The 12,247-nt window shown below is 43.5% G+C and overlaps 2 pseudogenes; one reads left to right on the top strand and one right to left on the bottom strand.

The window, feature by feature from the left end:
- Positions 1-6,529: 6,529 nt before the first annotated feature.
- On the top strand, positions 6,530-6,668 carry LOC121457223 (annotated as a pseudogene).
- Positions 6,669-9,291: 2,623 nt separating this feature from the next.
- On the bottom strand, positions 9,292-10,056 carry LOC121456947 (annotated as a pseudogene).
- Positions 10,057-12,247: the final 2,191 nt, after the last annotated feature.

The following is a 12,247-nucleotide window of genomic DNA, read 5'->3' as shown; positions in this document are numbered from 1 at the left end:
GGCACAGACTTGGATCTTAACTCCCGTAACGTGGCTGGGTCAGACTACTGTGGTAGCAATGAGCCAGGACTTGCTTGCATACACAAATTCTGCCTCTAAAGCAAATGCTGCCTTTCCTGCCTCCCACACATCCCACACACCCTATCTGAATAGGAAAGGCCTTCGCCTTCCCAGCCCTTCTGGAGACTTGGAGTAGGGAAGGGGTTCACTCAGGCATGTCTCCTGTGGCACTACAGTGCTGTGATTTGTGGTTGGTCCTCGAGGGGCATAGAAATGCTCATATTCTTTTACTAGTCTGAGCATGGATGGCAACGGGATGTGTGTTGGGGTGAACCATGTAGTGCGTAGCGTGGGTTGGTTGAAGAAAGAAGGCACTGCAGGATAAAATTTTAAGGCCCAGCCTCTTCTGATGGACTGAACCCCAAACAGCCGTACAAAGGCGTTTTTATTGAAAGCTACACAAAGCATTTCCTCATACAAAGGTCCCTGGTCTAATTTACATGTCTTACTGAAGGAGAGCCTCACATGCCCCCATGACTCTAGTCCTTATGATGTTTCTTTTGCAACACACAAAATACAAGAGCCTCAGGTGTGCCTGAGACATCTTGTGACCCAAGCTGCGGGCTGGCTGCAAAGCCCCTTCAGCAAACAACAGCTGTTTTCCACAAGGATTCTTAAAGGTCAAAGGGCTTCTAAACACCAGCCCTGCATTCCTATACCTACCCGTGCAGTTACGTCTGCTAAGGTCCTACAGTTCCTGCTCAGGTTTAAGCTAATTTCACTGCGTTGAAGTTTATGCAGCTGCGCACTGAAGACAGCCTTTTCTCTTTCGTGTTGTCTCATGCTCTCATGCACGAACGTCAGAATACACCCGAAAGCCAGCAAAATTATTATCGCAGAGATAACCATAACAATCACTGGGATAAGAAACGTATCAGAATGATTGCTAGAATTAAATGAAGCTATGGTATCTGTAGATGGCTCAGCGGTTAAGAGCACTGCCTGTTCTTCCAAAGGTTCTGAGTTCAATTCCCAGCAACCACATGGTGGCTCACAACCATCTGTAAGGAGATCTGGCTCCCTTTTCTGGCCTGTAGACAGAATACTGAGAATACTGTATACATAATAAATAAATAAATCTTTAAAAAAAAAAGACTTTCCATAGCATCTATAACAGACACTTTAGGTCACTTAAGTGAGGCTTTCTTAATTTCTTGTAAATAACAAATCATTTGAGAAGCATTAGGGAGACTCAACAAATGTAATTTAACCTTTCCCCAATCATACTTGCTTTCCTTAAACACTAAAGGTGTAATACTATAAGTGTAACATTCCAATCACATTTTAACGTAATTTATTCCTTTAAAGTCTCTAACTGATCTCTCAAAAGTACCAGCTTGCCTAAGTCAGCCATTTCATTGACCATCTTGTTATCTACTTGACTCTGCTAAGTTCAAAGCTTTGTAGAATGCTGACGCCAGTCTTGAACAAATTCACTGGTTTGAATTTCTTTAGAAAGGGCCATTTTGGCTGTTGCAGCAGTAGCAGTCAATGCAATAATTCCCATAACTACAGCAATAATCAGTCCAATCACCCGATGTGCTTTTTTTTTAAAGATTTATTTATTTATTATATATACAACATTCTGCTTCCATGTATGCCCACACGCCAGAGGAGGGTGCCAGATCTCAGTACAGATGGTTGTGAACCACCATGTGGTTGCTGGGAATTGAACTCAGGACCTCTGGAAGAGCAGCCAGTGCTCTTAACCGCTGAGCCATCTCTCCAGCCCCCCGATGTGCTTTTTTTAAAAAATATTCTCTCAGTGAGTTACTGGGCTAGAATCAGCACAGGTGAGTCTTGTCACGGCCTCGTCAATTTCACTGGTATCCAGCCGGATGATGGTTTTGCTCTAAGAATATATAAACTTTCAGAAGTGACATCCAATAACATACTAGCAACAATACAGGTATGAAGAATATAGTGCTCACAAGTGATACTACGGTTATTGGGGTGCCACTGGATAGGCCCTTTACTAATATGTATGCTAATGGTACACATGCTACAAACATGTGACTTTGATTCCATCTAAAGGACAAAGCATACTTACCATCATCAACATTTAAGCTTAAGAGGGTGTAAGACACTTGTCAGTTTCCACAAATTAGTCAGAACTGAATTGGCAACTCTGTGCCATCGGATAAGTTCATCAACAGCAGAGCTAATTTCTACAGTTCCGTTCAGACTCTACCACTGCCATATTAACATTTTCCTCAAGAGAAGCCATAGGGCACCAGTCAATGACCTCTCCACGGGAGATACAATAAGCACGCGAGGTTTCTCACCTTTCACCGCTGCCAGTGTAGCCGATCTGACTCGCTGTTGGCAGCCCACATCTCAAAAGACGGTGGTAGGTTTATAAAATTAATTTATGAGTAGCATTCATTTCCTGTCCTCTAAAACCAGACGCATGAAGCATAGAAAATTTATCATGAAAATTCTGGGCAGTACTACGATTAACTAAAAAGAGACAGAATTGAAAAGTTAGGTTTAGACAGTGAGTTCCATTACCCAATCAAATAGGAATTCTGGACACCCCCGCAGTGTAGTTTGTAGTCTCCTTACCCCCTTCCTCAGGTTTAGAAGGTCCTCTGTGGTCATAAAAACAGGTAGTCAGCAGGGCCGTGGGGGCACACGCCTATAATTCCAGCACTTGGGAGGCAGAGGAAACCAAAAAAAAAAACCAGGTAATCAAGAGAATTCATTGTTCATTGACCACAACAGGAATATTCATATCTCCCCAACTTAGTCCTTTGTTAACTGGAGGATTGGGAATACTAACCCAGTCAGTAGGATTAGTCCCCATTACCTGTACAGTTACCACAAACAGCATAGCCAGGAACAAGGTTGTAGCATTCAGAGGTTTCTTGGTCAGCTGAACTATTGCTTCTTCTTTAGTCCATTTCTTTCTTTTTTTTTTAAATATTTTATGGTTTATTTAACTTTATTTTTTATGTGCATTGGTATATAGGTGTTAGATCCCCTGCAACTGGATCTTCAGACAGTTGTGAGCTGCCATGTGGATGCTGGGAATTGAACCCTGGTCCTCTGAGAGAGCAGTCAGTACTCTTAAGCACTGAGCCATCTCTCCAGCCCCCTTTAGTCCATTTCCTAAGCTGCCCCCGTGTGGGAGGATCAGCTGTTGACTTTAAAGGCTTTCTGTATCATTTTTTCCCCAGAGCTGTGCTATCCATAGCAGGAGTCAAGGCATCTGGGAGATCTCTCTTGTTCGTGTCTAACTTTTATTAATTTTGATGGTATCCATGTCTCAACGCCTATAGAAACATAAGCATAACCTTGACCCCATCGTAACACCCTCCTCATTTCCCATACTGATGTCAAAGCATCCTTGCAGTACACAGGCTGACTTAATCCAGCAGTTTTTCTATGGTCCAATGTCTTTCAGCAGCTCTTGTTCCTGTTTCATTAGCATTTAAAATATTTAAAGTTAGTCCAGCATTATATAACCTACCTCTGGGAGTCATCATATCCCGGTGAATTCAAGTCTTTTATTTCTGGGGTGTTTATTATTGAGAAATCAAATACTCCTGGATCTTTGTCAGCCTCATTAAATTACCCATAATTAAGCCAGGCAGTGGTGGCGCACGCCTTTAATCCCAGCACTCGGGAGGCAGAGGCAAGCGGATCTCTGTGAGTTCGAGGCCAGCCTGGTCTTCAAGAGCTAATTCCAGGACAGGCACCAAAGCTACAGAGAAACCTTGTCTCAAAAAAAACAAAACCAAAAAAACCCCATAATTGCACAATTTTAACATTCATATAAGGTATTACAATCTCAGCTGGATCTATTCTTGACAATTGACGAAGTCTTATTTTTCCTTTTATAGTTTAGAAACCTTTTTTATATACGTTTTTAACTTTTGCTCTGTTGATGAGCTAAAAATATCTGCTTTAAAATATTACCTTCCCTTTGTATAAGTCTAGTAGGGGACGGGGTAGAAGGTAAAATTACCAAAATAAACTCAGCTGGGAGATCTAATTGAGCTATAAAGGCATTCTGTAATTTTTGTTCTATTTGGGTCAGCTCCCTTTTAGTTTCGACTGTTAAATGCCTTGGACTGTTTACATCTGAGAAACCTTGCAAAATCTGAAACAAATTATTTAATTCTTGAGTAGACAATCCAATGGTAGGCAATAACCAATTAATATCTCCCCATGATGTTTGAGAATCATTAAGAGTGTGTAATTGATCCCTTTTAATATGTACCTTTTACAGCTGAATTCTTTTAGTTAGTTTAAATCCTAAATAACTAAGAGTATCTCCTCTTTAAAATTTTTAGGACAAATTTGTAATCCCATTAAGGTAAAATCTGTTGTACCTCAGCAAACATCTTTTTCAAAATATCAATTGTTTATGTGTTATTTCTGTTATTAGTGAAAAACAAAAAAACATTTCCCATATAAGAACCTTTAATATCGAGTTATTGTTTTTAGGGGGGAGGGAACATTTAAACAAACAAAAATTCTAAAGCTGAGCAGTAGTGACCCACACCTTTAATTTCTGTGAATCTCTTATCCCTGTGAATTCGAGGCCAGCCTGGTCTACAGAACAAGTTCCAGGACTAGTTCAAAAGCTACAGAGAAACCTTGTCTCAAAAAAACAAACAGATCGAGCCGGGCGATGGTGGCGCACGCCTTTAATCCCAGCACTTGGGAGGCAGAGGCAGGCGGATCTCTGTGAGTTCGAGACCAGCCTGGTCTACAAGAGCTAGTTCCAGGACAGGCTCCAAAGCTATCTGGGCAGGTTGTGCTTGTGCAGGCAGCAGCAGTGAGGCCCCGCCCACCCGTCAAACTGGAATTCAGTGTCCCTGCTCTGCGCAGGCAGAAGAATCTCTGAAAGAGCTGACAGGCTGCATGCAGCTCTGAGTTTCAGAAATCCTTAATTTCTTTCTATTATCAGAAGGAGCCTTTTTCCTTCCTCTGTTTCTACTGGGAAGAGACTCTTTATTTTTCCATTTATGAGGCCTTTTTATTTCTAGGCCTTGATTTAATATTTCCCCTTCTACCAGGAAAATCCTTTTATTCTTGGTTAAATGTTCTTTCTTTTTCCATGAAGAAATTTTCTTTTTTTTCTTTTCCTTCACCTTTCTTTATCATGAAAAATACCTTTTGTAACTTTCTCTTTTTCCCGTTTTTATTTATTTATTTATTTATTTGTTTATTTTGGTACCAGGAGCCATTTTACTTGTTGTTATTCCTGAGATGGGGAATTTAAATTCCCCATGTTCTTGCACTATTCTGGACTCTCATCTACTACTATGGGCATACATCACCTCCCAGTCTTGGGGTGTCCGGACCTTTCTTGCCTCACATCCCATGTTGGGCGCCAAATATCAGGGTGCTCCGTGTAATATGGGTAGGGTCAGTTGAAGAAAGACTCTCCAAGATGAAATTTTAAAGCGTATGTGGCAGCAGGAAGGTCCAGCCTCTTCTGATGGACTGAACCCCAAACAGCCGTACAAAGGCGTTTTTATTGAAAGTTACACAAAGCATTTCCTCATACAAAGGTCCCTGGTCTAATTTACATGTCTTACTGAAGGAGAGCCTCACATGCCCCCATGACTCTAGTCCTTATGATGTTTCTTTTGCAACACACAAAATACAAGAGCCTCAGGTGTGCCTGAGACATCTTGTGACCCAAGCTGCGGGCTGGCTGCAAAGCCCCTTCAGCAAACAACAGCTGTTTTCCACAAGGATTCTTAAAGGTCAAAGGGCTTCTAAACACCAGCCATGCATACCTACCCGTGCAGTTATATCTGCTAAGGTCCTACAACAATGTGGACCAGAGACACAGTTCCAGGCTACTGCCTGGGGAGTTCTTTTCTTTGGAGACCTCTAATCAGGGAAAGCCAAGATTCTTATCTTCCTTAATTATTACCCACCTCATGTTTGGAGACTGAGTCTCTCCTGAATCTGGAGCTCAGCAATCAGTCTAGAGTGGCTGCCCAGTGAACTTCAGGGATCTGCCTGTTTCTGCCCCTCCAGACTTGGGGCTACAGACACATCCCTCCTGCCTGAGTGCTGAGGAGTCAAACTCAAGCCCTTATGCTTATGTGGAAAGCACTTTGCCAACTATCCATCTCCTCTGCCCCAAGGGTCAATTTTTTAAATTTTTTTCTTTTCTTTCTTCCTTTCTCCTTCCTTTCTTCCTCCCTCCTTCCCTCCCTCTCTCATTCTCTCCCTCCCTCCCTCTCTTCCTTCCTTCCTTATAGGAAGGATCTCACTGTGCAATTCTGGTTGGTCTGTAACTTGCTATGTAGGACCCAGCTGGTTCCAAAATCACAGAGATCCACTTGCCTCCGCCTCCCAAGTGTTGGAATTAAAGGGCAGGGTCTCCTTACTTAGCTCTGGTGTTCTAGAACTAGGCTATATAAACCTGGCTGGCCTTGAACTCACAGAGGTCCGCCAGCCTCTGCCTCCTGTCATTGCTATTTTCATATTCTTTTTTTGAATACTTACCTGAGAGGGGATTCCAGGCAGAGGATTGTGTGGTCCACTCTGCATGTGCTAGCTCCTATGAGTTCCCCAAATATGAGAAACTCAGCTGCAGAATCTGTGGTAGTGAGGGACTTCATTCATGTTCTTGCCTGGGGAACTCCACACACACACACACACACACACACACACACACACACACACACACTTATACATACACATATATACATATATTCTTACTTGAAATCCCTGTGACAAAGGTAAGTAAATAAATTGTTGGATATGGTGGTGCACACCTTTAATCCCAGCACTTGGGAGGCCAAGGTAGGTGGGTCTCTGAATTTGAGGCCAGCCTGGTTTACAGAGTTGGTCTAGGACAGCCAAGGCTACACAAAGAAACCCTGCCTCGAAAAATAAACAAAAACCCTTGTGGTAATGCAATATTATGAAACTACCTCTTACATTCTAAGCTACTGGAATTTTGCTGAGCCTCACAGCCAAAGTTAATAATATACTTTGGTGTCACTTGAGACTAGTATCCTACTGTGTACTTAGTCTGTCTGTTTAATCTTCCTTTAAGAGAACAATGCCAGCTCCTTACTTGCCTTGGGTTTGTCACACTCTGACATTTTACAGTCTAAATTTATGCATATCTTAGGTTATGTTGTTAAGGAAAAATTCTTTTTTTCTTGGTTTTTCAAGACAGGGTTTCTCTATAGCTTTGGAGCCTGTCCTGGAACTAGCTCTTGTGGACCAGGCTGGCCTCAAACTCTCAGAGAACCACCTGCCTCTGCCCCCCCGAGTGCTGGGATTAAAGGCATGCGCCACGACCACCCCGGCGTGTTAGGAATAATTCTTAAGAGGAGTCTCTCCGCCAACGCAAATAATTCCAATCAGACCAAATTAGACCAAATAAAAGATGCCCACGTTTAATGCCGCACTCCCAGCATGGTGAGGGGAGAGAGAAAAGGGAAAACCATACAAAAGCCAGAGACCACTTGTTTCTTTTCTGGGCAGCAGCCTAAATAGCTTGTGGTCCACAGCTTGGCAGGCTTTCCCAGAGGTGGAGTTGGGACCAAGGTGACTCCCAAGGGAGGGAGCTTGAAATGGAGCTTCCTGCTTCCTGCTTCCTGCTCCATTGGCGCCACAAGGATGAATGCCAGGGGCTGGGGTGATGCTTCCAACCCAAACATATGCATTAGTTAAATTATGTAACTCTTCCATGCCCCAATCCAGACTATATGTATGCATCATTTGCTGAAAGCATCAAATACAGATTGGAAGCAATCTTCTAAAGCGAATTCCCATCTATGGCTTTTGGTTGGTCAACAATGATGTTTGTAGTGCGGCTTGTTGTCCGGGTCAGTTGGCATCAGCTGGAGCCAGTGACTCGATCCCTTACAAAACTCTGTTAAAGATGTCTGTAAAGTGTCCATCATTCTTTCACCATGTGATTCCCTCTGTGCTGTTCAATAACGGCAGAGTGAAGCCCTCTGTTAGGGACAGAGGCAGACACAGGGACAGACGCACGCACAGGGACAGACACAGGATGGAAGAGGACACAGGGAGCGTGAAACAGAGACATCCAACCTGGACTTGCTCTTTGTTAAATGACTCCAAAAGGCAGTGTTTTTATTTCTTTCCCTAATGGGACACCAACACATTGTTAGTGACTCCAAATTAGTCACCAATGTGTTTAATTCATGAATCTCTACTAAAGAAATACTGTGTTTATTCAAATACTGTCAAAGTGAATTTTTTGTTAATTCTGCTGACATACTTCCTTCTCAGCTGCAGAGACTTATAAACCAGACTCTGGAGTGAGCGGCTCCTTCTGCTCCCTGCCCAAGTCCCAAGTCCTAATGCTCCTTTTTTCCTGTTCTGTAAGACCCCCACTGAAGAGAGGTCCTATTTCAGACACAGGAAGAAGAAATGTTGTACAGAAACACCAAGAAGACTCTGGACCTAGCCTATTCTTATCTATTATTATCATGTATATAATAAAGCCTCCATCACAACCACCAAAAGAGCCCGGTGGTGATGGCACACACCTTTAATCCCAACACTTGGGAGGTAGAGGTCTACAGAGTGAGTTCCAGGATAGCCAGTTATTAAATAGACCCTGTCTCAAAAACAAAACAAAACACCAAAGGGAAATCTGCATCCCACACATAATCTCAGCATTTAGGATGCTGGGGCAGGAGGGTCGTGAGCTCCAGTTCATCCCAGCTGGGCAACACAGTGAGTTCCAGGCCATCCCACGTGAGACCCTTTCTTGGCACATTCTTATAATCCCAGTTTAGGAAGCTGAGGTAAAAAGATTACAATTTCCCCCGGGAGGTTGAGGGTGTAGAAGAACTTTGCAGTAGCTGAATCAGTAGAGGCTCTTGAAGGGTGGGTGCAGGAAGAAGGCAATAAGAGCTGTTTCCTCCCGGCTTACGTGACCATCCCCTTCAATCAGGGAGCCTCACACTGCAAAGCAATAAGCAAAGCGTTCTGGCTATACTTAGGTTTACACTAGTAACAATGCAGCTATCACCACACCCTGGCAGAAGGCAAGGAGGACTGACAGAGCCTTATCTTGACCTTCCGCCCACTGCCCCTCCCTGCATTCCAACTGCAAGTGGCCTTAGGAAGTGCTGCAGTAGTTTGAGGCAGGAAGTTAGCTCACGGGAAATAAACATCCTGTTGATTCTAGGTGGCAAAACAACGTAGTCAATTTCGATTACGGCTGATCCTGTTGAGCTGACCTAATTTTCTTTCTTGCCTTGTTTGGTGTCATTCTTCCAGATCAAGTGTGTTTAATTCTTCTTCTAGTTCATCCAGATCTTCCCCAGTGAACAGATTCTCATCCACGGGAACAGCATCGATGGATCCATTCTCTTGTCCCCCACTCCGTTGTCCTCGTCCAAGTCACTTCTCTCGCCATCTTCAGCCCGGCCTCCAGAAACTTCACTTAATTTGTTCTCATCTCTGTCTGAAGCATACGTGCTGAATCTTTCGAGACTGGCTACAGTGATACCCCTCTCTTCCACATCCCTCGGGATGTACAGGCTCACGTCTATGTCATTCACACCCACAGAGTCATCAACCACATCACCACCTGCTCCCTGAATGTAGCGGGTATCATCTGCCTCCTCCTCATCATCATTAATCAGCTCAGGACGAAATTCAAACACCTCACGACCACTGATCACGAGTGCTTTCCCTGCTTTGAAGTCAGCTTTCCGTCTCTCCATATCTTGTTCAAGTTTATCAATCTTTTCTTGTCTTTTCCTTTTCTTCCACGCAAGGAAGGATTCTAGAGTGATTTTGGTAACATTTGGACCTAAGGCAGAACGCTCTTTCCATTAGATCTTCTAATGAAATCTCATCTTCTTTCTCTTCTTTCTTTCTGTCTTTCTTCAACACAAACCCAGGAGGAAGTGCATGACAATACATGCAATTGTCGCCACCTCCAGGACACACCCAAAACCAGTCATACTTGTTATTTTCAATAGCTTCAAGGAAATGTCTGCACACTATTTGAGTTCTTGATTTTTTATTTTCCCGCCTCACCATGCTTCTTGTTTACTACTTCTTCCAGCTTTTTCTCATCCCAATTATCCATAGTATCCTGTAGTAATAGGAGTGGCGGGGCTGCGTCCCCAACACCCCAGCCGCCTGTTGGGCTAGCTTAGCTTACGCCCCGAAATAACAACACACAAACTGTATTCATTTAAACACTGCTTGGCCCATTCTCTTCTAGGCTAATTCTCACATATTAATTTAGCCCATTTCTAATCATCTGTGTGTAGCACCCCAAGGTGCGCTTACCGGGAAGATTCTAGCCTATGTCCATCCTGGGTCGGAGCTTCATCCCAGGAGCGGGGCATGGCGTCTCTCTGAGGCATCTGCCCCCGAGAGGAGAGCTGTCGAGTCTGACCTCACTTCCTCTTCCTCCCAGCGTTCTGTTCTGTTTACTCCTCCCACCTATCCTCTAACCAATAAAATGGGCCAAGGCAGTTCCTTTATTAGCCAATGACCTTCCTCCATCAGTATCCTTTTCAAGTTCTTCATCTCTGGCATCAATGTAAACACTTCGTTTTTCACAATTTCTCTCCAAAGTGAGGTCATGAGAGAACTTACATTTATCTCCTTTAGTACACTGCCCTTGTTTGAAGAATGCACACACCACAGATTTGGGATCTGCACCTTTACTTATCTTCTGTGCGGCGACTACAGGCTCAAACAGCTCATTCAGCTCCTGCAGCTCCTTCTTCTTGTCATCTTTCTTCAGCTTCTTCTAGGCTTCACTTTGTGCCACCTGACATGGATTCTGCTGACCAAATTTCACCTGATGAGTGGCAGCCTTAATAAACTTCTGTTGCTTTGCTCCTTTCTTATTCTTTTTTTTTTTCTTTATTGTATGTTTTTGTTTTTCTTTTTTCTTTTTTTGGGTTTTTTTTTTTTTTCGAGACAGGGTTTCTCTGTGGTTTTGGAGCCTGTCCTGGAACTAGCTCTTGTAGACCAGGCTGGTCTCGAACTCACAGAGATCCGCCTGCCTCTGCCTCCCGAGTGCTGGGATTAAAGGCGTGCACCACCACCGCCCGGCCTCCTTTCTTATTCTTTATTTGTTTTTTTTGTTTTGTTTTTTTTTGTTTTTTTTTTGTTTGTTTTTCAAGACAGGGTTTCTCTGTGGTTTTGGAGCCTGACCTGGAACTAGCTCTTGTAGACCAGGCTGATCTCGAACTCACAGAGATCTGCCTGCCTCTGCCTCCCAAGTGCTGGGATTAAAGGCGTGCGCCACCACCGCCCGGCCTTTCTTATTCTTGAGACCAAAAGTTTTGTCCTTGATGATCTTCTCCTTCTTCTGATCCGCCTTCTTACTGCCCCTGGCCTGAGCCTGTTTCTTGGGGGGCATCGCGGAGGAGGCAGAGGGGAGGGGCGCCGAGCCGACTGCGGCGCGGATGGCGATCGTCGGGGCTTCCGGCAGCTCCAGAATCTTTTAATCTTATAAATTCCCATTTATTCATTCACATGATTATTTCCTGGGCTATTGTAGTACTTTTTGGAAAGTACACCCCTACCTACATCCTTTAGTATTTTTTTTTTGCTTTTCCTCAAGCAGCTTCCAAGTTTCAGATCTTCCATTGAAGTCTTTGATATGTTTTGCATTGATTTTTTTTATTGATATTTATTGAGCTCTACATTTTTCTCTGTCCCCCTCCCGGCCTCTCCCCTCCCCCCTTCAATCCTCCCCCAAGGTCCCCTAGCTCCCAATTTACTCAGGAGATCTTGTCTTTTTCTACTTTCTACTTCCCATGTAGATTAGATCTATGTAAGTCTCTCTTAGTGTTGTCTAAATTCTCTGGGATTGTGGTTTGTAGGCTGGCTCTCTTTGCTTTATGTTTAAAAACCACCTATGAGTGAGTACATGTGATAATTGTCTTTCTGTGTCTGGGTTACCTCACTCAAAATAATGTTTTCTAGCTCCATCCATTTTCCTGCAAAATTCAAGATGTTGTTGTTTTTTTCTGCTGTGTAGTACTCCATTGTGTAAATGTACCACATTTTTCTTATCCATTCTTCAATCGAGGGGCATTTAGGTTGCTTCCAGGTTCTGGCTATAACAAACAAAGCTGTTATGAACATGGTTGAGCACATGTCCTTGTGGCACGATTGAGCATCCTTTGGATATATACCCAAAAGTGGTATTATTGGGTCTTGAGGAAGGTTGTTTCCTAATTTTCTG

The sequence above is a fragment of the Microtus oregoni genome, unplaced genomic scaffold, assembly GCF_018167655.1.
Source record: "Microtus oregoni isolate MIOR12 unplaced genomic scaffold, Mior012 000015F_ref0000493, whole genome shotgun sequence".
NCBI classification, from domain to species: Eukaryota; Metazoa; Chordata; class Mammalia; order Rodentia; family Cricetidae; genus Microtus; species Microtus oregoni.
Note: the sequence above shows the minus strand (reverse complement) of the source record. Positions and strands in the feature narration are given on the sequence as shown.